The 24318-nt window shown below is 39.6% G+C and overlaps 1 protein-coding gene across 4 annotated transcripts in view; it reads right to left on the reverse strand.

Moving 5' to 3' along the window:
- Window positions 1-4723, reverse strand: part of DSE (dermatan sulfate epimerase) — a 69575-nt gene extending 64852 nt beyond the window's left edge. The window contains exon 1 of one of the 4 annotated variants that reach the window (XM_082404723.1): window positions 4565-4723. The gene's annotated coding sequence lies outside the window, so the exon portion shown is untranslated. Of the gene's footprint in view, window positions 1-3335; window positions 3824-4564 lie in introns of those variants that run through there. The other 3 variants (XM_082404725.1, XM_082404722.1, XM_082404729.1) reach the window with 3 other exon arrangements.
- Between the last annotated feature and the right edge of the window lie 19595 nt (window positions 4724-24318).

Raw genomic sequence — 24318 nt, forward strand, 5'->3', positions numbered from 1 at the left:
CCACCCTCCCTATACCACCCCTCTAGGTGGTCACAAAGCACCAAGCTGATCTCCCTGTCCCATGCAGCTGCTTCCCACTATCTATCTATTTTACATTTGGTAGTGTATAGGTGTCAATGCTTCTCTTTAATTTTATCCCAGCTTACCCTTCCCCCTCCCCGTGTCCTCAAGTCCATTCTCTACCTCTGCGTCTTTATTCCTGTCCTGCCCCTAGGTTCATCACAACCTTTTTTTTTTTTTTGCAAAGTTTAATTTTTAAAACATAATTTCCTATTAGAGTTGGGCATTAGAGTTGGCAAGACTTTTTGAAATTCATCCATTTCTAATTATTGCTATCACCAAATAGAAGCATGGATCAGTGCCTCTGGAATCTAGGACTTTAATCTCTATTTCCATTCTGCCCTTAATTAATCATATGAATTTTACTGGAAAATAATTTCTTTTTGGTACTCTGGGCTTATACGCTTGCCTAATTCCCATGTTGGGCACTGACTCAGGTTTAGAGGATTACATTGTGTCATCTAAACACCTACTGGTAATTTGGTGACCACCAAAGAGTTTTATTCTACAAATCACTGTAGGTGAAGATAATGTAATTCCAAGATGAGAAAACCCTAAGGCATTTTATAATATAGTAATAAGAACTGTCCTGCCCTCCGCTTGGACCCATTATTTCAGAAGGGTTGCTGGACATGGAATCTCTGCCTTACCCACTCCTTCGTAATAGTAAAGATCCAGCCCCTCTCAGTAAATGGAATAAAAGTATCCACTATAATGATGGAGTTCCCTCGACCAGACATTCTTGATCTCCTCAAAGGCCTGCCACAAACATATCCCAGGACAATAACAGTATTTCTTTTTTTTTTTTTTTTAAATGGAGGAGGGTGAAAAAAGGATAAGAAAATGTGTTATATCTAGGACTCAAATGTGCTAATGACAAGTAATATTTAATACATGCTGCAAATACAAAATACTAGTCCTTTAGTAGTTTCTTTACCCCTTTGGAACACAAAGGTTACTGATATATTAAAACCCAAATTTAAATGTATCTTTCTTTATTCCTGTCCATTCATTTGTTGAAATCATAATAGAGTAGATATCATGTAATTTCTTTCAAGAACATGTAATTTCTTTCATGCCTTAGTGTAATCCAAGGCAAGTAGAAATAAATACCAAAATATTCTGCTACAAATAATATCAAGAAATGTATAACCAAATATTTTTTTGTTTAATTGCAGAATGTATTTTCATCTATGATCTTAAAACACTTTTTCAGAGATTAAAAAAAATCTTTATAATGAGGTATTGGGAAGGGCAGGGCAACATCTGTGAAGTTAAGAACTTTCCCTCCTGGATGACCACCAGATCAAGGCTGCACTGTGGGATATTGGACTGGAAAACAAATATCATTGAAAACCTGTAATTAGCTAATCTGTGGACTAATTTTATAAACACTAAAGTAGATGCACACACAAACGTTAGGTATTATGATGGTCCTGACCTCATGTGGCAAACCTAGCTAACTTCTTACCCAGTGTCTTTCCATAACCAGGCCCCTAACCTCAGATGGAGGAACTTTAAACAGCTTCTACCCAGCAGGACCAGGAAGGTGCTAATAATCCCCTCAGTGACAAAGGCCTAAACCGTATTCTGTGGCAAATTTCCCTCTTTATCCACATTTCTTTTTTTTGAGAATTCCATTTTACTTGGTAACTGTACTATCGATACTTTTTAACCTGAATGTAAAAATGTACTATGTAGGCCACTGTATTTAATGAAAACTAGACGACACTGATACTGACACCATATACCAATTAATGAAAAATGATGTTTCCCAAGCCCAAACTCTCAGGTGCTGCTTATTTATGGTTTCTCCCTTTCTACCTTAAGAGCTTGGGGAGAGCCAGGGCAGTTTCTTATATCCCTCTGTATGTCTCCTAAGTAACCAGCACTGTCTTGCACTTATTGCTGAACCCACACAGAGGGGTCACTAGATGATGGAGGCATCAAATTCAATATTTTCTCTTCTCCATTTTTACTAGAACACATCTTACCTGCACACTTCATAAAAGGACATGTATCTGTACGGGACCTTGTAGTACACGACACACAAATAACTCAGATAATCCTGTATTTTATTTCTTCCATGCACATTACGAACAATTTGGGGATCCCATTTTAGAAGTAGTGTCAGAATATTCTATAAAATATTGCACATAATATTTCATTTCATACGGTTTATCATTTATTGAGAAATTTTTAAAAACTGAAGAAAAGGAAATTCCTGAAAGGTTAAGTCTATAATGTGAAAAATAAAATACTGAAAAAAAAAAACTGTTTTGAAACTATTTCTCAGTGAGAACCTCCCTTCTCAAATTTAATGTAACATTAACTAAACCATGACTAATGAAAAAATGTTTTAAAAAACTTTATAACACGGAGATTCCCAGAAATTAAAAGTGGCATTTCCTGATCTAAGGAATTCCAGGTAAATGAGGCTCACCTACTTTTTTTTAAGCAATGGATTCGGTTTCAGCTCTAATGCCCGCCAGCCTAAGCAGAGGCTGATGCCTCAAATGAGCAATGAAAATGAGGACGTTCTCGGGTCACAAACTTAGCTCAGATTCCAGCCGCAACAGATCTTGAGCCCATGTGGCATTGCTCACAGAGCTTCCCAGCCTGTGAGTCAAGTACGCCCCAGCCCCACCCTACCACCAGGGGCTGCCAGGGAGTGAGGTTTACCAACAATTTCTCCAAGTGTCGGCGGAGCCGGGCGGCTCTGGAATCCAGCGTCTGGGGGAGGCTCGGGACGTGCCTGCCCGGCTTCCACAATCGCAGAGGCGGGCTGCCAGCGCCAGGATCGGCACCCACGACCACTACCACCCCAATTAACGGGGAGATGCAGGGAAGGGAGGGCGCGAAGCTGTGCCAGGCTACCGGGCAGAGGGAAGCTGGAGCCCCCCGGCCGTCCAGGAAATCGCTGTTGGGCCGGCCGGACCCGACGCACCGAAAGTGATCTGAGTTCTTATGGTGCGCCCGGCTCTGCGCTGGGCGCTCGAGGGCTGGGAAGGGACTCAAAGCTGCCCCGCCGCCGGGGAACCCATGGCTCCGGCTTCACGCCTCGCGTGCCCTCCAGGAGCCCAGAGGAACCGGGCTCGGGCGCGCAGCTCGCGGCGCTCGGCGCTCGGCGCCCGGCGGGGGACGTGGCTCTTCGCCTGCCTCCCGCCGGCGCCCGGCCACCCGCCCGAAACTCCGGAAGAAAGTTGCGCCGCGCGGGGCCCAGAGCGGCGCCCGCCGCGCGCCCCTGCCCACCACTCGCGCGCCCCTCCGCTTACCGCTCCCCGCCGCGGCTTCGTCCTCTCGGGCGTCGCCTCCCAGCTTGGGCCCAGGCTCCGGAACCCCTTCCCGGCCCCCCTCACTCCAGGGCGCCCGGGCCCCCGGCGCCCTCGGAGCCGAGCCCTCAGCGCGCCCGCCGCGCCATGGGTGCGGGTGGGCGCCGCGCCACAGGATGCGCCGCTGCAGCCTCGGGCGGCGCTACTACGAGCCGGGCCGGCGCGGGCGGGTGGGGTGTGGGCGAAAGGGGAGGAGGGCGGGACGCGGCGGGCGCTGAGGCTCAGCTGCAGGGAGGAGGAAACCGCAACGTCACCAGCGCCCCGGGAGGCGAGGACGGGGAGGGAGAAACGGGGACCCCTTCCCGCCGCCGGACCCCGACCTCCGGCCCGCGCCGCTTTCTCTTCCTCCTCCTCTCCCGGGACTCGCGGCTCTCGGCCTTCCCCTCCGCTCGGGCCCCGACTCCACGCACCCCTACCCTGCCAGGCCTCTTTGGCTTCAACTTGCTCTAGTTTCTAATGACCCCACGCGCTTCGGGTTCAACTCTAGAATCGCCCCCAGGCGAAGGGTACTTTTGGAGGCCCGAGGGGAGGGGCTGATGCTTCCATAGAGCTCCGGGAGAGGGAACCGTTTTCCTCCAACGTTGAGAACTTGACTACCGAGGCTGTTATCCCCTCCCCTCGCCTTTTCCAAAATTGTTACCCCTCCGTTTCTCCCGAATTCGGTTTTACTCTCTTCTCAGACAGCAGGGTGGAAATCACCTATTTAGAAGCAGTCCTCGCCTTAACCGTACTAACAAAACACAGTAAAGCCAAAAGCACTGAACCCTGCAAACTGAACGGATGTTAATCAAAGGTAAAGGGTCAGGAACAGAACATTTGATATATACAACGCACAAGAGGAAATTTAATTTACCTTATCTCCTAGGCCTGGGTGGACGAGGGAGAGAAAGAGAGAGAGAGGGAGACCCCCACTCCCCCCTCATCCGTCTGAGTTTTTCAGGTGGAGGATTTGCAACCTTAGTAGCCACAGCCCCTTTGGAGAAGTTTCCTGCCTTCTCTTCAAGCAGCCATTGCACACAGCCTGATCCAACCTGGCCTCAGGAAAGTGGCAGATAAGACCAGGGCCGTCACCGCAGGGCTTCCTCAGCCTTGGCTTGTAATTAACCTGCCAGAGCTGGGCGGTACAGAAGTGACAGATGTTCATCCATTCTTTAGCACTAGAGGTGTTTTACCTGAGAGCAGTGCTTTTCTCCCTTGCTTCTCCCGTGCTTTGTTTGAGCTCTGAAGGGCCACCTCCAACCATTTTCCCGTCCTCAGAGGATCTCAAGACCTACAGAGTAGTTTCCCTCAGGCCACGTTAGAAAGAAATGTGGATGTCGACTTTCATGCTTCTTTTTTTCAGAAATTGCATTTGGAGAGAAATTCCTTACAAAATGGTCAAGAGGAAGTGGTTTTGTTAAAATATTTTAAATGTTCACTCAAGTAAACCACTAATTTGCATAAACTTCCAGATGTTTTAGAGGTGGACTGTGGAGGAGATAAGGGGCTCTAGAACTTAAAACTAGTTTAATCTGGTTTAAATCCTCATTTTGCAATTTACTACGAGGGTACTTGGAAAACTAACCTCAGAGCCTCCGTTTTCTCATCTGTAATGTAGAGATATAACACCTCCATCGAACAGTTATAGAGAGGATACAGTAAAAATATCGAATATTTGAGTTACTACATGCCAGATACTGTGCTAAGAAATTTACATATATTAATTCAATTATTAGAGAAGATTCATTGTGAAAGTGTCTAGTTGTAGTATGTAACCCGTAAGTGTTCATTTACACTTACCTTCCCAAATTTGGAAGAGACCTTAGTAAAAGCATCTGGTTTGATTTACTTAACCTCTAGATAAGTAGTCATCTAACTCAGTGGTTCTCCAACCTAGAACATTAAATCAGCAGGGGAGCTTTGATAAAATACTTTTTAATGGGGACCCCACACCAGACCAATAAATCAGAATCTCTAGGGCTAACATGTAAGCATCAGCATTTTAAAATCTCTTCCCAGGTGATCAGAATGTGCAACCAGGATTAAGAAATCTTCAAAGGAGACAGTACCCACTGTCTTTTATTCCCCTTTGCCCCCAGTTTTGCTGTAAATTGACCTGGACATCTGCTTCTGAATAACATCCACCTGTTGCAAATGGCCCCCCAAATAGTAGGACTCAAAGATCTGCAATCCTGCCCTCTGGGGTCTTCTAGGATGCATTTAGCATTATTTCCACAGGAGAGTGCTTCAATTTGTCTGGATACCTACCAACTCCATCAGCTTTTCCTCATCTTTTCTGAAAGCCCTTGGAAGGTGGTTTACTTTGCCATTGTTCCTCTCAAAATCTGATCCCCAAAATTGAGTTCAAGGTTTTGTTCAAATAACACAGATGTTTAACGGCTTTGTTCTAATTACTGTATTTCCCCCAAGTAAATCCTAGGAACTATTATGGCAGCAATATTACCCTATTGACTCCTATGTTACAATCTACTAAAACTCTGAAGTAGTAACGTCTTTTTCACACCCACTCCAAAACACTTCTTCCCAAGCCACACGCATTATAGTTTGTTCAACACTTAGCACAATAAAATTTAATAGAATCACATGTTAAGTTAGGCCTCTTCTTTTAGCTTATTGACATGTTATGTATCACTGATGTAACTGAGTAATTCTATGTCCCAGCTTCACGTGTTCTGCAAGTTCAGTCTGTATGCCATGTCAACATTCAAGTTCTCATTCTCAGATGCCTTCCACTGCTGACACTGAATTAGCATGCTGTTGATGAATATTCTCATCAGTTGAGGAACCTCATGTTACTTAATCATATTTTCTTCCCTTGTCCCAGAGCAGCTAATGCACATGGGTACATGACATCTTTGTAGAAATTAAAAGAAAGTACACCATCATTTCCCAGGCTGAGGGATTAGGGAAAAGTGACCTCTTCCCCCAGATACAGCCCCAAACAGCAGATGTGCTTTGTCTATTAGATGTCCTTGCTATATGGTGTTACAACATAGTCCAAAAAAGGACTACTTGTGAATTCTTGTTAACTTCTGAATTTCTTCCTTTTCTAAGTGCCCAGATAGTACCTTAATCATAGGTTTATTCATTTTGCTCGGGATCTGTGACAAGCTCCTTGTCTTGGTTTCAGGAATCAAGCTGCTTCTTTTTTTGAAAACTGGAACTCCATTTGTTCATCCCCAGTCTTTTAGTGTTCACCTCTGATGCTGATTCTAGATGAAAGTCCTTATTTGTAAACTCCCCTTGCTGAGATGTAATTTTTCTAGGCAAGAGAAGTTAAGCTTTAGAGAGCTAGGTTTTCTTACAAGTTCTTCAACTATCTCAGTCTTTAACTATTGCAAAGTACATTTTACTCTTTCAAGTTGAAGGGTTATTTTTTCCATGATAGGGAAGAAAAAAGGGAGTTTGTTCTGGTTTATCATCCATTTACCTTAAGTAGGGATATCCCTTCTATGATCTTACAAAATGTACTTTTGTTGTTGTTTTCCTTAGTTTATTTTTGGCTCTAGCCTAATGAACCCCAATCTTACAGGGCTGTTACGAGTATATGGTCTCTGTTCTCTTGTTTAAGTCATTAAACTGAAATTTGCCCTTTACGTTTTACTAACCAGCCAGCTGGTCCATGACTGTATACCTGCTTCAATCCTTGAATTGAATCATTGAATCCTTCAATGCCTTTTTATTCCCCCTCAGACCAAATTAGTCTATTCATAAAACCACCTTACCCTACGTCTAAAAGATACATCCTCGAGTCACCAAAGAGGTGTGATCATTTTGGTTTGCTCAAACCCTATTGCCCTATACTTGTACTAACTTCCTCAGTGGTAATATCCTTCAGCTTCCCCTTCCATCTCCGGGCATTCAGCCCTGGCCAGACATCCACCACCAACTTCTCCAACCTTCCTTTCTCAGGCCTGTCACCTCCCTGACTCTTCCAGTGCTGACCTGCTCCTTGCCACTGCCTAGACTGTTCTGGTGCTACTGCTTCATCTCCAGATGATTCAAGCTTCTTGAACTTATCATTAATGCAAAAGGAAACATTTACCTACATTCTTAATCATAATTGAGTTGCAACCCTCCACCCTCAGTCACAATTTGAGGCGTTTACATATAATTCTTCAGATACATATTTCCTGGCCTCACAATCTTTTAACAGATCATTAAGTGTGCCAGGCACTTCCATCTGTGTCTCACTTTATCCTCACAGGCACTGATGTCAGTATTACTATGTTCATTTGACTGATGAGGAAACAGAGGCTCAGGAAGTTGAAGCGAATTTCCCAAGATGTAATGGCTCAGACCACATATGATTAAGTTTTCTGTTATCAAATCCAGGCTCTTTCCACTAAACCACTTGGCCCATACTAACTTTTCATATCTAAAGCCCCACTTACAGTCTGAGTGTCCTGGTCTCAGATGAAAGTTATCCTCCATTCATGCTCCATTGACTTTTGAAATTGATGATTTTTACATATCCCCTGACTTACCTTCAACTACTGTTGGGCTGCACCCTGCAGGCCTGCAAGCCTTGTAGTTGCCCAGCCTGGAGACCAAAGAAAGAGCTTGGAAACAGTGACAGAGACATCTACGGTTTATTGGACAGGGGATCTTAAGCAAAATGTCCTGGAGGGACACCCCACTGCCTACAGCAGACAACAATCTTCTCTACTCAAGGGAGGAGGCTACTATTTATAGGTCGAATTGACATCAAGGGGGGCTCATCACTTACAGGGACTAATTAAGCCCTATAATTAGGAGGTTGGAGAGTTGTATGAGAGAAGCAGGGGCTGGTCCAGCAGGAGATGTACAGGGAGCCAGAGAACAGCCACCTTGAATGGCCTAACCATACAACTACCCAAGGTGTCCCTTACACCTACCAAACTATAGCACTATTCTCTGAAATTACAAAAATGATTATTAATTTTTGCCACATGAATGGATAAAATTAGAAGTTTGTTCTTTACTCAGAGTTATGGAATGGCTCAAAATTGTAAGCATTTAGTATTTTTCTTAAACATGGCTTTTGAGAATTGTAAAGAAATGTGGACATCACTGAGGAATTTAGAAAACAAATATTTATTGAGGTGTTTTTAATTGGGTGATTCAGGTGCTTGGGTAGTACTTAATTCTCCTCTTTTTACCAAACTCTGGCTTTTTCCAGAAAAGTACAACTAGGGAAGAATTGTGTTAAGAAGTTTCTGAGGACAGGTTCATGGCCCAGGAATCTGATTGCCAAATGTCCGTGTGTTGTTATGGTCTGTTATTTCAAGAAATAGCCCAACTTCTCTCTTCATGCACCCCACTCACAGCCCTGCTGAAAGTAGTTGAGTTCATGCCAGGTTTGCACTAGTTTGGAAGCCAAACCTTATGAGACTTTATACTCATGTATTCGGGAGGCCATCAGGAGTTATTCAGTCAGCATTCTGTAGTAGTAACTCTAACCCTAAGGCAGCATATTAGCGTCACCTGGGGGAGTACCTAAAACACGCCAATGCTCAGGCTTACTCTCAGAAATTCTTATTTAATTCTTTCTAGGATGAAGTCCAGACATCCCATATTCTTTTTAAGATGCCAGATGGTTCCAGTATGTAGCCAAAGTTAGAACCAATACTCCATAGCAGTGGTTCCCAAACTTTGCTGTACTTTAGAACAACCTGGGGGGCTTTTAGAACTTCTGATGCCCAGGCTGTGGCCTGTACCAATCAAAGCATAATAACAGGGTGTTTAAAGCCCTGTGATTCCAATGTATAGAAAGCTTGGGAACCACTGGTCTACAGGAGTATTACTCAATGGGCACTTGAATCAAATGAAGCATTAGATTTAGACGATAGGTTTATTTGCCACACTTGTACTGGTTTAATAACGATATAAAATATTGTGAAGATCGGTTTTCATTTATATCAGTTCACTAATATATTTATTTCTAAATACTTTTGGTGGATATGCAGTTTGGGGAAGTATTACTTGATTTCAGTAACGGCTGAACTGGTGAAGTTGCTTTCAGATTATAAGGTTTCATTTCACATTTCTGCTGCCCAAGTATTATAAATAATGAATTCCAACAGCCAGGCTATTCAGGCTTTTTCTTCTACTGGTGAGATTAACTGTATCAGGCAATGAAAATCTTGTCTGCTTTGCATTTATAGTATCTTTTAGATAAGGAATAATTGACAGTTTGCTGATATGAAACCTAAGTATGTGATCCAATGGCATTTTTCAATATCTTTTTCTAACCTAATTCCAAATAATACAGACTGTTTCTTCTTCTGTGTTTTAATTTTTATGAATTTTTAAAATGGTGCAATTTTTGAGTGGCCATTTTTACTCTTTGTGGACAAATGGAAACAAAATTTAAAAGCCCAAGTACAGTCTAACAGAAAAACAGCATTCCTTAGAGGCACTTATGATCTATGAAGAAAGGTAAAAAGAAACTTGGAATAATACCAACCCTTTCCTTTTAGAAAGAAACTGAGGTTAACATAGGTGGTGATTGTTGCAGGTCCTGCTGCTAATTACTGGTAGAGATGGGAAGAGAAATCAGTCCTCCTGGTTCCTAGCCAAGCTTCCTTTCTCCCACTTCTCCATGCTGCATCACTGGCCAAGAAAGTACAACTAACTTTTGAGATTCTCATATTTTACATGAACTGTGGCAATTTATTTAAAAATGTCAAGATGCATTTTTTTCCATTAACAAAAGGCCAATGTATAAGGAGAAATAAGCCTTATTTTAGGGAAAATCAAATGCCTACTCAAAATGTACACGGGATAGCACGTTTCCTTTATCATTGTTAAACTTGACGGTGTATATTACTTGTGATATAATTTTCCACCGAGTTATGGGCAAAGTAAGCTCAGCACCACATACTTACCAAACCAAGCTCCTGTCCTTGAGGTTAAATTTCAGTAAACTTCTACCCATCTTGGTCATTTATCCTCATTTATACCTGGGATTTTTAAGGCATTCAAAAGTCTTAAATTTTCATCTTTTTATTGCATGAATCAATTTTCTAAGTTTCCTGCTATTATACAAGAAGCATAATGCTAGATAGCAGTGTTTCTGTTCATGGTGAGCAAATTAATATTGTGGTGTGAAGGTCAGCCACATGTATGTTCATATACAAGTATATGTATATATATAAAATATCACTTTCTATTCAGTCTTTAAGCATGTTACAACAAATAACAACTGTTATGAAGCAGACGTAGGGAACAGACTACAACATTCTTGGATTGTACTATAATGGAAAAGGCACTTAAAATGAATCTGCCAGAATTAAACAAATTTTAATGCTGTTTGGGGAAAAATGAATGGGTTAATACTGGACACTGAGAGTGCTGGGTTCTAGGACTGTGTCTTTCAAATACCAGCTGTGTGAAGAAATTCTTTTTTTTCTCCTATAAATTTGCAAAATTCAGCAATAGCATACATGATAACTTGGGCAAATCACTTAACCTGTTTGAGTCTCAGCGTCCTAGTCATAAGTTGAAGAAACTGGTCTCGATCTGTGGTTCTCAATCCTGTCTATACACTAAAATCACCCAGGAAATGTTAAAAAATGATGACGCCCTGCACTACCCTCAGACAAATCAAAAAAGTTTCTGGGGTATGTGGCCTAGACTAGTGGTACTCAAAATGTGGTCCAGGGACTGCTAGCATGAGCATTACTTGGTATATTAGTCAGCTTGGGCCGCCACCAGAGACTGGGTGGCTTAAACAACAGAAATTTCTTTCTCAAAGTTCTGAAGCCTGGAGAGTCCAAGATCAAAGTGCCAGCTGATTTGGTTTCTGGTGAGAGCTCTCTTCCTGTCTCCTGTCTTCTTGCTGTAACCTCACATAGCCTTTCCTTGGTGCATGCACATGTAGAGAGAGAAACAGCTCTCTTTCTCTCTTCCTCTTCTTTTAAGACCACCAGTCCTATTGGATTATCACCCCACCCTTACGACTTCATGTAACCTTACCTCCTAAAAGCCCTGTCTCCAAATACAGTCATATCGGGGGTTAGGGCTTCAACACATAAATTAGGGTTGGCGGGGGAGAAACAATTCAGTACATAGAACTTGGGATTTTTTTTAATTTTTAAAATTATTTTATTGGCGTATAGTTGATTTACAATGTTGTGTTAGTTTCAGTTGTACAGCAAAGTGAATCTGTTATACATATACATATATCCACTCTATTTTAGATTCTTCTCCCATACAGGCCATTACACAGTATTGAGTAGATTTCCCTGTGCTATACAGTAGGTCTTTATTAGTTACCTATTTTATATATATCAATAGTAGTGTGTATGTGTCAATCCCAATCTTCCAATTTATCCCTCCCCCCCCCCATCCCCCAGTGACCATGGGATTGTTTTAAATGTCAGCTCCAAGCCCAGACTCTGGGAGCACGGACCAGGAATCCATGTTTTAACCAACTCTACAGGTGGTTCTTATGCACAGTGAGTTTGAGGATTACTGGCCTAGACCACTTGTTCTTACACTAGGCTGCACATTGAATCACCGGGGGAATTTTTAAACATTTCATGCCTGGGGCCCAATCCCGGAAATTTCGATTTGTTACAGGATGCTCACCCTAAGCAAGTTTTAAAGCCCTGCAGGCGACTCCAATCTGAGAACCTCTGCTGTAGAAGATCTCTAAGGGTCTTTTCAGTTCTAAAGTGGTGTGGATTTTAATACAATGACATATACCCATATATATGATATATGTAATATACATAATCTAGATAATGTACATCAAAATGAGGGTGATCAGATAGCTCTTTCTATTTTGTAGTTTCAGATACAAACACATTTGTTAGTCTCTTTTCATTAATCACTTGATTATATGATGCAATAAACAGGAACTTTTTTGAGAACTGCTATGTTGATAGTACTATTTTGCTAGATATATGGTCCTTTATTCTTCATAAAAATCAAAGATCTATTTGATGGTCAAATGTCTTTCCACTGTATAAAACTAAATGAGGGTTTGGATAGTAGCCAGACGTTTATGAGATATTTTAAAAGAATCTTACAAATTTAGAGTCCAGGGGTAATTCTAAAAAAACAAACATAATGTGATTATTTTGTAAATCTCAAAAAGTTTATTCAACCATATAAATAAAGGAAATATGGGTATTTCTTAGTATTAAAACTTATATTCAAATATAAGTTTATATATATAAACATATATAATTTTAAAATCTCTTTTGATACCAGGATATAAATGGCTCTAGGATAAAAATTGTATGCCATTTACCCCCAAAATATACAGTAATAGCTGTAGAAAAGTGACATTTTAAAATATCTCAAATCACCAGAGCTCTGGCCAGTGAATTTAATTGTAATACTGTCAGCACAAAAGTTAGCACATAAAAGTAGAAAAACACAATCCCCTAAAATGTTGTCATTTCTCTTCAGGTACATGAATTATTTAAAAACTTCAAATTCATCAGAGAGGAACAAGTAACTAACGAATCAAAACTAATAATCTTTCTAATAATATTGGGGTTTAATAGAAAAGTTATAAAGAATAGTATTTGAGCACTTGGCTTAATTATAATTCTGTTCTGATGAGGCCAAGGGGGCAACATTTTCAAACATATGGACATGTTAAATATCCATACTAATGCGCACAAAGCACCTGGGGGAATTAACACTAAATTGGTACATCCACTCAAAAATTTGTGCTCTGTTAAAAGTGGGATAATGGTGTCACCTCTGTTTACAAGTCCTTCAAAAATTAGCTTTCAAATATTTTCTGCATCTTTCAACAAGTGAAAACATTAACAGGAAAACTACAAATGAAATATTAGAAAACATGTCAAGATGTAACTTCCTTTCCACATGCAGATACATGACAGTATTCCTTCTCTATAGGCAAGTTTATAAGTAAAACATAATTTGCTGGAGAATTGTTTGAAAACAATGCTGCCATATGACTTTTGCTTTTATTGGATACCAGTAAGAAGGACCATGACCTAGCAATTTAACCTAAGAGATCTTGCCTCACAAGTCAAGAGATACCACTTTATGAAAAAAGCAAACTAAACCAACACTTAGAACCACAGATGAGCTGAGATTAACAAATGCTTGCAGTGAAAAGGAAGTATTATAGAGTTCTGATTTGTAATAATAGTGCAAAACTCCCAGCTGTTTCCACTTAACCACATCACCTGTTATCTATACTGTATTGAAATAAAAGATCTGTAATACAGAGTTTCTATTCTGAGTGTGAAAGAATAGTACTAACTTTTGTATGTCCGTGATCTGTCAGATGTCATTCTCTGGAAGCCAAAAAGCTTCTGAACTTCATAGTTCAGGATTAAACTGTATTTGCTAAGTATTAACATAGTATTTGCTATATATAGGAAATGAAATATATGAATATAGTAGCTTAGCCAAAATTATAGACAGGAAAAAAGATGTATTTAAATTTGATCATGATGGTTGACAATGACTACTGAAATCCATAAAATTCTGGTAATAATGGTTGTTAAATTGTATTTTATTACTAAGAATCTGGGTAAAATACACTGTTCACTTTCAGTGAGGAAATTGATAAAATGCCACTCTAAACATAAATTTTTTGTTTTTATTGAAAGAAGCGTTGTCAGTTAGAACTATATGTTTTTTCTTAGTTCAGAAATATATAAGAAAGTCTTATTTGCCAGCTTTACCAGGAACTGACAGCAGTGTCTGTGTCTTCCTTTCCCCAATAAGCAGAATAGTTCTAATGAAGGATAAACCAGAAAATATAAATTATTTTTGGCCTCTATCTTTGTAGGTGACCTTTGTTGCTTAGACATTGAGATGACAAATGACAGCTCTATTATTCTGGATTGACAATCAAAGAAGTGCCAGATTCTATACCCAGAGTGGATGACTGAAGTGTCAAAATTGCATAGGGAAGCAATATTTCACATGATAACTACTCCTTTAGAAATTATGCTCTGCTTTTCATATCATTATAAAGTTTTCACTTTAAATTTCTGTTTCTGGTTTGGTGTTTCTATTGCTCAGAAGTTTAAACAAGTCTCATTGGCTATTGACCTCCAAGTACATTCATGAAGTATGATACATGAAAGACTGAACAGGTGCCTGATTCTTCCACAACCTCTTTCATTTAATGCACCATTGAGAGCCAGTGCCCACCAAGACAAAGGCTTTAAGGAGCTGACATTTTACCAGCCTCTTCTGCTGGATGGCATCAGTGAGGAGGAACAGGAGCTGCATCTGGCCCAGAGAGCTTGGAGCCAGGATTCAAGGGCCTCTAATAATTTTTCTGGATGGCTTTAAGAGTTAGTATTAATCATTTTTAATGTCCCTACACACAGTTTTAAAAGGCCAAAAAAAAAGTCCCCAAAACTCCCCCCCCAAAAAAATCCAACATGGAGCTCTGGGAGGAAGAAGTTATAAAAGGAGGACATCATCATATACGCAAACTCACAGGAAGTGTTCCCTATTTAGTCTACTAAGAAATCATAAGAATTGTCACAGAATCTAATAATCTATTTCTGACAGTTCCCACAAAACAGATTTTCTTCAAAACTCTTTTTTAACTAAAAACTAATATAGATAGAGAGATGACAGAAAAGAGACGATAGATAATAGACAGCTAGGTAGATAGATGATAGATATAGAAATAGATATGTATAAAACAAAGTTTCAGAAACCAATGTTTACATTTTTTATTTTAGTCGATTTCATTAAAAAAGAAAGATTTTGATTGCTAAATAGATTTCAAAACTCACTAATGGATTGCAACTTGCAGCTTAAAAATATTGCACTGGGGTTACTGTGTATGTGTAGAGAGAGATTGTTCATGTTTAGTTTCAAAGTTTAAGGATGTAGACCTCTAAGAAATATGAAACTGAAACTGTGGCTTCTGCATTCTTTCTAACCTACGTAAATCTGGAAGATGTCTTGATGCTTTAAATAGCGAAGTAGAGACAACTCTGCTTAAAAACAGATACCTTGTGACATTGAGAAGCCTGCTCGTAGTAGCAGGAGAAGAAGGAAAAAGTAGTAACATAGATAAGGTTTAAAGCATTACACTACCTTTGAGATTTTCCCAAGGGTCACATAGATATTTTAACAGGAAGAGTGTGTGTTTTTGAGGTACATCAAGAAAATTTGCGATTGTTAGATCTGTAAGGCACCAGAGTTTTCCCACACCTTAGAAGTCATCAGTTCATCAAGGAGAAAGTCCACCTGGACGATCATAAGTCATCAATTCCTGCCACTGGGAAGAAGGCTTCCAAGGGCTGCACATCCCAGACCACACCCACCATATTCCCTCACTACCTCATCTCAGGTTTTTTATTACTAAAGAATAGCTCTTCCCCTCAACAAAGCTAGAGACTTTCAAAAACTCTTTCCACCTCCTCCATTTATAAATAATTATATGGTAGCATACATACCAGCATAGGCTGCAGCCTGCTGTTGCAGATGGTGTTGATACTGTAATCTCTAAACATGTCACCTATTGATTATTACTTTTATTTCTTATCACAGAGTGACTATCTCTATGGTCAGAAAGAATCAGCAGCAGTGAAAGACATCTATAAGTCATGAGGAAACTAGGGCCATAAAAAGAAATTTTTGCTGCCCTGGATACAGGGCTTTGGAGTCAGGGAAGGAGAACTTGCTTGCTTTCTGCCAGCAGCAAGGCTTCAACTAAATAGTAATGGACTGAAGTTAGAAATCATGTTGTGACCTAGTTCTAAGAAATTCTAAAACCAGATTTATTTACCTAGCTTTATTTTCCTGGGGCATTTTAATTTATCAGTGACTTGGGTTAATTACTCTATAAATTCTACACTTGACAGCTCAGCTTAAACCTAAGGAATCCAGAAGAAAATACATCAAAATGCAAAGACATCAGCCAGGTGTTTCTCTGTGTCTTCAGACTCTGACACACACATACACACATCTTGGAACATGTACGTACATGGACCTCAACCAGCTTGGAATCATCCGGGAAAGTGGGTCCTTGGAATGCACCATTCAGAGCAGCAAATATTCCTATTGCAGGGCAATGGATTCTAGAAATATTTTGGATGCTACCTATTAACATTATTTGTTTAAATTTCTCAAATAATTTATTAACAGATGAGAAAGAAGGAAAAATATTTTTTAGCTTAAAAAGAAGTCTTATCTAAGCAAGGCTATGTTGATGTCATTAAAAAAAACAAAAAAAAAACACCTTGTTTTTATGGCTAAAGGGCAGAAGCCAAGGAGTGGCTCACCACCCATCAGCACTTGATCCTTCTGAAGAGTGAACTACTACTGGAGAAGGAACATTGTTTTGTGGATGCCAGAGAAAATCAAGATGTAGTAAACTTTGGGGGAAAAAATTATTAATGAATTTCAAAGGTTCACACTTCTCAATTAGTTAGAAGGGTTTTTTTTTTGCTTTTTTTTTGTTGTTGTTGGTTTGGGTTTTTTGTTTCTGTTTTTCCCAGCCATGCTTTGGAAAGATATCAAGACTTTACTAAAACCACAGCTCCCTGTGGAGTCAAAGCTAGTAATTAATGTGAGATGATGAAAAGGGGAGACATTGACTTAAGGCCCAAATATGGCTTTTTAGTAATGAATTTGGAAGTACCAGCTATGCAGACAGGATCTGGTGAGCAGAGACTGCAGCAGGGGCTGAGGGTAGTAAGCCTTTTCATGCCCCAGTATTGTAGGAACCCTGAAACACTCAGTGTGGCAACTGCAGCCAAACACAGGCAGCATGGGAGGGAAAAGCTACCGCTCAATGGAGATCCAGTTATGTACCTCCTGCTCTACCACCAAGTCAGGGACCTGAATAAGTCACAGCACCCGCCTTGGGGCCAGTATCCTCATTTATGAAATGAAAGGTTGTATCATCTACAAGATTCCTTGAAGTTTAGAATTTTATGACTCAAAATTCCTGAGCTGTGGTACAGATGCCTTCCAGATAAGGACAGTCCAGAAGAAATCTAATGCAAGCCACATATGTAATTTTAAATGTTTAGTAACTACATTAAAATATATGAAAAGAAACAGGTGAAATAAGGTTTTATAAAATTTTTACTTAACCCAATATGTCCGAAATACTGTTATTTCAACATGCCTTTGAAATCTCAAATAGCCATGTAACTTCAAGTGCTCAATAACCCCATGTTGGGAGTAGCTGCCATCTACCATTTTGGACAACACAGCTATAGACAGTAGTGTAAATTTTACAAGATAGGAAGGAAAAGGGGCTACATTTCTCTTTGATGCTCTGAGTCATGGTTCCAAAGCCTGGCTATTCACCAAGATTACTAGAGGAACTTAAAAAAATATTTCTGAGCTCATCCCATTCCTTGAGCATGGGTCATATCTTTAAAAATCTCACTAGATAAACCTGATGTGCAACCAGTACATTCCAGTCTGCAGAGCAGTGTTTAAAACCTCTTCACTGACCTAACTGAGGCTTCCTGCTGTTCAGAGGTAGGTGGAATAAGGGAAGCAGTGATCACGTGGTTAGCGGCCCCTCCAGAGACTCTCCAGAGAGGGAGCATGAGGGCTATCTTCTGTCTCCTGTGTGAGCTGGAAGATTTCAACACGAATCCTGACAGCATAGGGTGCTTTCAGTTATTGAGGGCAATTTAACTTTTTCAAGTTAAAATGTATTAAAAAAAAAACAAAACAGTGAGCTGATGTTGCAAAACAAAGGTGGCCAGATGCTATTCTGCCAGGACGTGTCCAGCTGGTGACTTGATGGAGCTGCAGCTGTGGTTATCGATCTATTTTTGAGCCGCTTAACATTTGTTTGTAGACTGGTTGCCCTCAATCTAAGACATTATCACCTTCATATGTCTTCAACTGAGTGATAACAGAGTAGTTGGGAGAACTTATCAAAGTGAAGAGTCCCATAATACTTCCATTTTACTGACAGAAAAAAAAAATGGGTATACATATCAGAAGTCTCCCTTCTAGACTTCCAAAATCATTTAAGCATGGACAAAGGAGGCTACTAGGGAATTTTCAGAAAACATACAAGTTGAAATTAGGTTGAATGAGCCCTAGCTAATGTTATTCCAAAGGAAAAGCAAAGGGGTCTCAAGTGCATCAATAGATGAGGGTATCTGTGGCCTAAATGGAGCAGATGATTTAAAAGTATCAGCCAAAAAACAATAGGTGAGACCAAAATGGTGATGTAGGAGAATACAGCCTCCATCCCACCACAAAAATCAACAATTAGACAGCTATCCACACACAAAAACAGCTCTGGGAGAGCTCTGGAGTCCACTTAAGAAACCCTAACAGCACAGTGGAATGAAACACCTAAGAATAACAGCACCAGAAGAGAACGAAGACAGCTTCACTTTGCCTGTTACCATCCCATCCCCTGGCTGGCATTGCTCAGCACCAAGAGTGAACTTCCCAGCTAGAAGGAGTTCCCTTTGTCAGGAAAGGAACAGCTGAGTGAGCAACTTGCTTACCCAGCCTTTTGGAACACTATACAAAGGTCCCACTTTGGTCCCCCCTACCTAGACAGGCAAAGTTGAGACAAACAGAGACAGCTAGGAACAAGGAAAAAAAAGCAGGGGCTACCAACAGCAGCTATGCAGTAGAAGCAATTGCAGTTACAGTGACCTGATATGCAGACAAACCCAGCAGATTTTGCCACTGAAGAAACTAATGGCCAGCACAGTCACAACAGACCCCCTGCAGATTTCACTAGCTTTCACGCAACAGATGAAAGGTGTTCTCATTCACTGACGCCGGTCACCTGAGTCCCTCCCTACTACCTCCCCTCCCCACCCCGACCAGAGCCCAGAACGAAACCAGCAACCAGCCTAGGCCTCTGCAACTCGTGAGTACAAGATTCCCACAGCTGCCCCCACTGCCATGTGCACATTCAAGTCTAGCCCCTCCAGCCATGCACTTTCACCCAATGGCCTGATGCCCATCACAAACCTCCTGAAGGGTGCATACCTAGGGGGAAATTTGGAGACACAGAAGAACATGCTAACAGCCAGGGCCCCTGCAGATTCTAGTGAACATGTCATTGGCTCCTGGCCCCCACCACTACATTACGTGTGTGTTTGCAGCCAACCCTTACCACTACACAGGTACCTGCAGCTGGCCCCCACAGCTGAGTGTGTGCACACCACCAGTTCCAGCCGCCCTGCTGCCTGCCCTGGTCCCTAGCCACTGGACCTAGAAGTACCACTGAGGACCCCAGTAGCCCTTGCAGCCACTGTGGACCTCCTGCAGTACTCACCAAGCACCACACCATTGTCAATGATGTGGACCCCAGCAGCCTGAGCCAAAGAGACATCATCTCCCCCTAAGAACCCAGTGCTGCTACACACCCTCATGCTTGGCACCCTGTACCACTAGACCTGGGACCAGAGTACACTTCAGTGTGCCCCCACCCATAGATGAAAGTCTTCCCTAATGAAGTCAGCCCATAAAACACAGATAAAGTCAGCCTTTCTTCAAACACAGACACCTACCCAAGGCTACAGGGTACACAAAGAATTAGGGAAACATGACTTCACCAAAGGAATACAGTAAAAGCTCTAATAACTGGCCCCAACGAAATGGAGATCCAGGGATTGCCCAACAAAGAATTCAAAATAATTATCCTACAGACACTCAGAGAACTATAAGGCAACACAAATAAACAATTTAACAATATCAGGAAAACAATACAAGAACAAAATGAGAAGTTCAACAGAGAGAGAGAAACATAAAAAAGAACCAAACAGAGATTTTGGAGCTGAAGAATACAATGATTGAACTGAAGAACTGAATAGAGAACTTTACAGCAGCCTTTATTGAAAAAAAGAGAGAATCAATGAGTTAGAAGACAGATCAACTGAAATTATTCAATCTTAGGAGAAAAAGAAAAAAGAATAAATAGGAATGAAGAAAGCCTATGAGATTTATAGGACACCATTCCAAGAAACAACGTTCATATCATTGGAGTCCCAGAAAGAGAAGAGAGGGAGAAAGGGGTAGAAAGCTTACTTAAAGAAATAATGACTGAGAACTTTCCAAACCTGGGGAGAGATTTGGACATCTAAGTTCATGAAGCTAATAGTTCACACCAAATTTCAATCTAAAATGATCTTCTCCAAGACACATTTTAACCATCTAAAATCAAAGACAAAGAGAGATTTTAAAAGCCCAGCTAGGGAAAAAAATTTTCTCTCATATAAGGGAACCCCCATAAGGTTATTAGCGATTTCTTAGCAGAGATCTTGCAGACCGGGGAGAAATGGAGGATATATTCAAAGTGCTGAAAGAAAGAAATTGCCAACCAAGAATACTTTACCCAACAAAGCTGTCCTTTAGAAATGAAGGCAAGATAAAGACTTTTCCTAACAAACAAAAGCTGGAGTTTATCTCCACTTGCAAGAAATGCTGAGAGTGTATAACCACTTGAAAGAAATGCTGAAACAAGTGGATACACAATATAAAAGTAATTTCTATTATAGGTAAACTATAATATCAAAAACATAAACGGGTGGAATAAAAGGGTAGAGTTGTTCTATGCAATAAATGTTAAGTTGTTATTAGCATAAAATAGACTGTTATATCTATAAGCTGTTTTATGTAAGCCTTATGGTAACCACAAAGCAAAAACTTATAGTAGATTCACAAAAGGTAAGGAGAAGAGTATCAAAGCATACCACTATGGAAAATTGTCAATTCATAAAGGAAGGCAGCAAAAGAGGAAGAAAGGAACAGGGAACTAGAAAACACCAGAAAACAGTTAATAAGATGGCATTAGTAAGTCTTTACCTATCAGTAATTACTCTAACTATAAATGGAATGAATTCTCCAATCAAAAGACATTAATGGATTAAAAAAACAAGACCCAACATCTTGCTTACAAAAGACTCACTTCAGCTTTTTAACACACATAGGCTCAAAGTGAAAGAATGAAAAAATATATCTCATGTAAATGGACACCAAAAGAAAGCAGGGATAGCTATATTTATATCACACAAAATAGACTTTAAGACAAACATGATAACAAGAGACAAAGGTCATTATATAATGATAAGGGAGTCAAGTCATCAAGAAGATATAACAGTTATAAATACATATGCACCCAACATTGGAGCACCTAAATATATTAAGCAAATACTAACAGATCTGACAGGAGAAATAGACAATACAATAATAGTAGGGGACTTTAATACCACACATTCAACAATGCATAGATCATCCAGGTAGAAAATCAACCAGGAAACCTTGGATGTGAAACATACTTTAGGGCAAATAGACCTAATAGATATATACAGAACACTACATCCAACAGCACCAGAATACACTTCTCAAGTGCACACAGAACATTCTCCAGGATAGATCATATGATAAGTCACAAAACAAGCCTTAGCAAATTGAAGAAAACTGAAATCATACCAAGTATCTTTCCTGACAACCATGGTAAGAAATTAGAAATGAATAACAGGAGGAAAGCTAGAAATTCACAAATATGTGGAAATTAATCAAAACACCCTTGAACAACCAATGTATCAAAGAAAAAAATCAAAAGAGGAATTTAAAAATATCTTGAAACAAACTAAAATTGAAACACAACATATCAAAACCTAAGGAATGCTGAAAAGGCAAGTCTAACCTATATTAAGAAAAAAGAAAAAAATCTCAAATAAACAAGCTAATTTTGTACCTCCAGGAACTAGAAAAAAGAGAACAAACTAAGCCCAATTTTAGCAGAAGGAAGGAAATAACCAATGATCAGAGCAGAAATAAGAATAGAAAAACAATAGAAAAGATCAATGAAATAGATTGAATTTTTGAAAAGATAAGATGGACAAACTAGACTAAAAACTAAACCAACTAATAAAGCAGTCTAAGAAGGTAGACTAACTGAAGAGAGAGAGAGAGAGAGAGAGAGAGAGAAGACTTAAAGGATTAAATCAGAACTGAAATAGGAGACATTACAATTGATACTACAGAAATATAAAGGATCGTAAGAGACTACTGTGAACAATTACATGCCCCCAAACTGGATAACCTAGAAGAAATGGATAAATTCCTAGAAACATAAAACCTACCAAAACTGAATTATGAAGATATAGAAATCTGAACAAATTAATGAATAAGAAGTTTGAATCAGTAATCAAAAACCTCCCAACAAAGAAAAGCCCAGGACCAGCTGGTTTCACTGGTGAATGATACCAAACATTTAAAAAAGAATTAATGCCAGAAAAATATTATCCTTCCTGAGGTGAAAAGAGTGAGTTTCTTGAGCTGCTTCCCATTCTGACAGAGTTCTAACTGAAGTTCTTGTAAGGCCTTATTGTACAGCAATTCCATAAGCTTCATGGTTCCCTTACTGTGCAAACCTTCCATCCACTCTCTCTTAAAACAACTTACCCCTTTTGAGATAGCAATGAGAGTGGCAACTCTGTTTCTTGCAACTGAAAGAGCCTGACTTGAGAACGAAAACTGGCCTGCAGAGCAGCTGTAAGGTCTACATGAGGTTATGTGTCTAAGACCAAAGAAGCACATAGCACACAAAATGCTTTCAATCAATACATAAAAATTTACTCATTGGTTGGAAATAAAAACGTTTTCCAATCTCCTTAATTTTTTTAAAAAAGGATCTTGATAATTAAATTTATATAGTCTAGGTCAACATTTACTTAATGAATCTCCAATCCTTGCCTCACTTCTCAAGGACAAATATGAGGAAGACTGTTCCTGTGTAGACTGCACTAAATATTATGTTCATTCTTTTTAAGAGAAGGACTATATATCAGAAAATATTACCTCTACATATTGCTGTAAATATAGGTGTATATTTAAAAGCTATCTGAAGTCTAGATTCTAGAAAATGATGTTACATCACTTTTTAAAAGCAGATAACCATTATGATTCAGTATCTGAAGGCTGCTTCCATATACTCTAAAACCTTTTCTAAGAATCTAAGAAAACATATCACTATGTTTAGATTGACTCTAAGACTTTTTAAACTTAAAATAATAATTATCAAATTATTTTACATTAGCCATTAAAGTTCACAAAAAGCAAACATCTTTTTTTTTTTTTTTTTTTTTTAGCAAACATCTTGATAGAGAAGCTCTCATCAAAGGAGAAAAATTATAAAATAAGCCCCACATCTACCCGAGTCCCTCTATGTCACAACGGCAAGTGTCCTATGGATAGAGACAATCAGATCTATGTTCAAGTAACAGCTGTACAATTTATTTGCTCTATAAGCTCAGGAAAATTACTTAGCACCCCCCAAATCTCAGTTTTCTGGGGATATTAATGCCCATCTTGCAAGGTTATAAGGATGAATGTAAAGTGTTGGACACAATGCCAGACAGAGTGAATGCTCAAAGGTAGCTATTATTATTAATGAAACAAAGTCTACTTAAAGATTTTACTGATAAACATTTATAAGATTTTCTGGAAATTAAGAAGGCCTTCATGAAGAAAGATATTTATTCCCAGTAACTATCCATGACATAAACATGTTAATTTGGACTACTACAAAGGAAAATATCCCCAAATTTTCCATTAAATATTACCTAACACACACTCACACACGATTCAACATCCGCCCCCCAACACACACACCCTTAGTAGTTTTTCCATTTCTCAAGAGGAAAAGTAGAACATAAAGTTCCTTCTGCTTAAACACAAATTAAAGGTCATTGTCAGGTCATTTGTAAAAGTATCCATCAGTGTTTATACAAAGACAAACCCACAGAGATATACACTTCCATGTACACACATACACACAAACACATTTACTTATATGTATACTTGAACCATAAATTAGTAAAGACCTAGGTTTTAGTGCTTAGATAAATGAATAAGGTGGTGGGGAAGCCCAAACACTTATGATGACCACAAGACTCATGCCTTTCTTATTCTTAATCGTCCCCGATGAACTTGTCTGACAAACACATTCCACAATCCCACAGATTATTCT

Source organism: Balaenoptera borealis (genome assembly GCF_965194805.1).
Source record: "Balaenoptera borealis genome assembly, chromosome: 9".
NCBI lineage: Eukaryota > Metazoa > Chordata > Mammalia > Artiodactyla > Balaenopteridae > Balaenoptera > Balaenoptera borealis.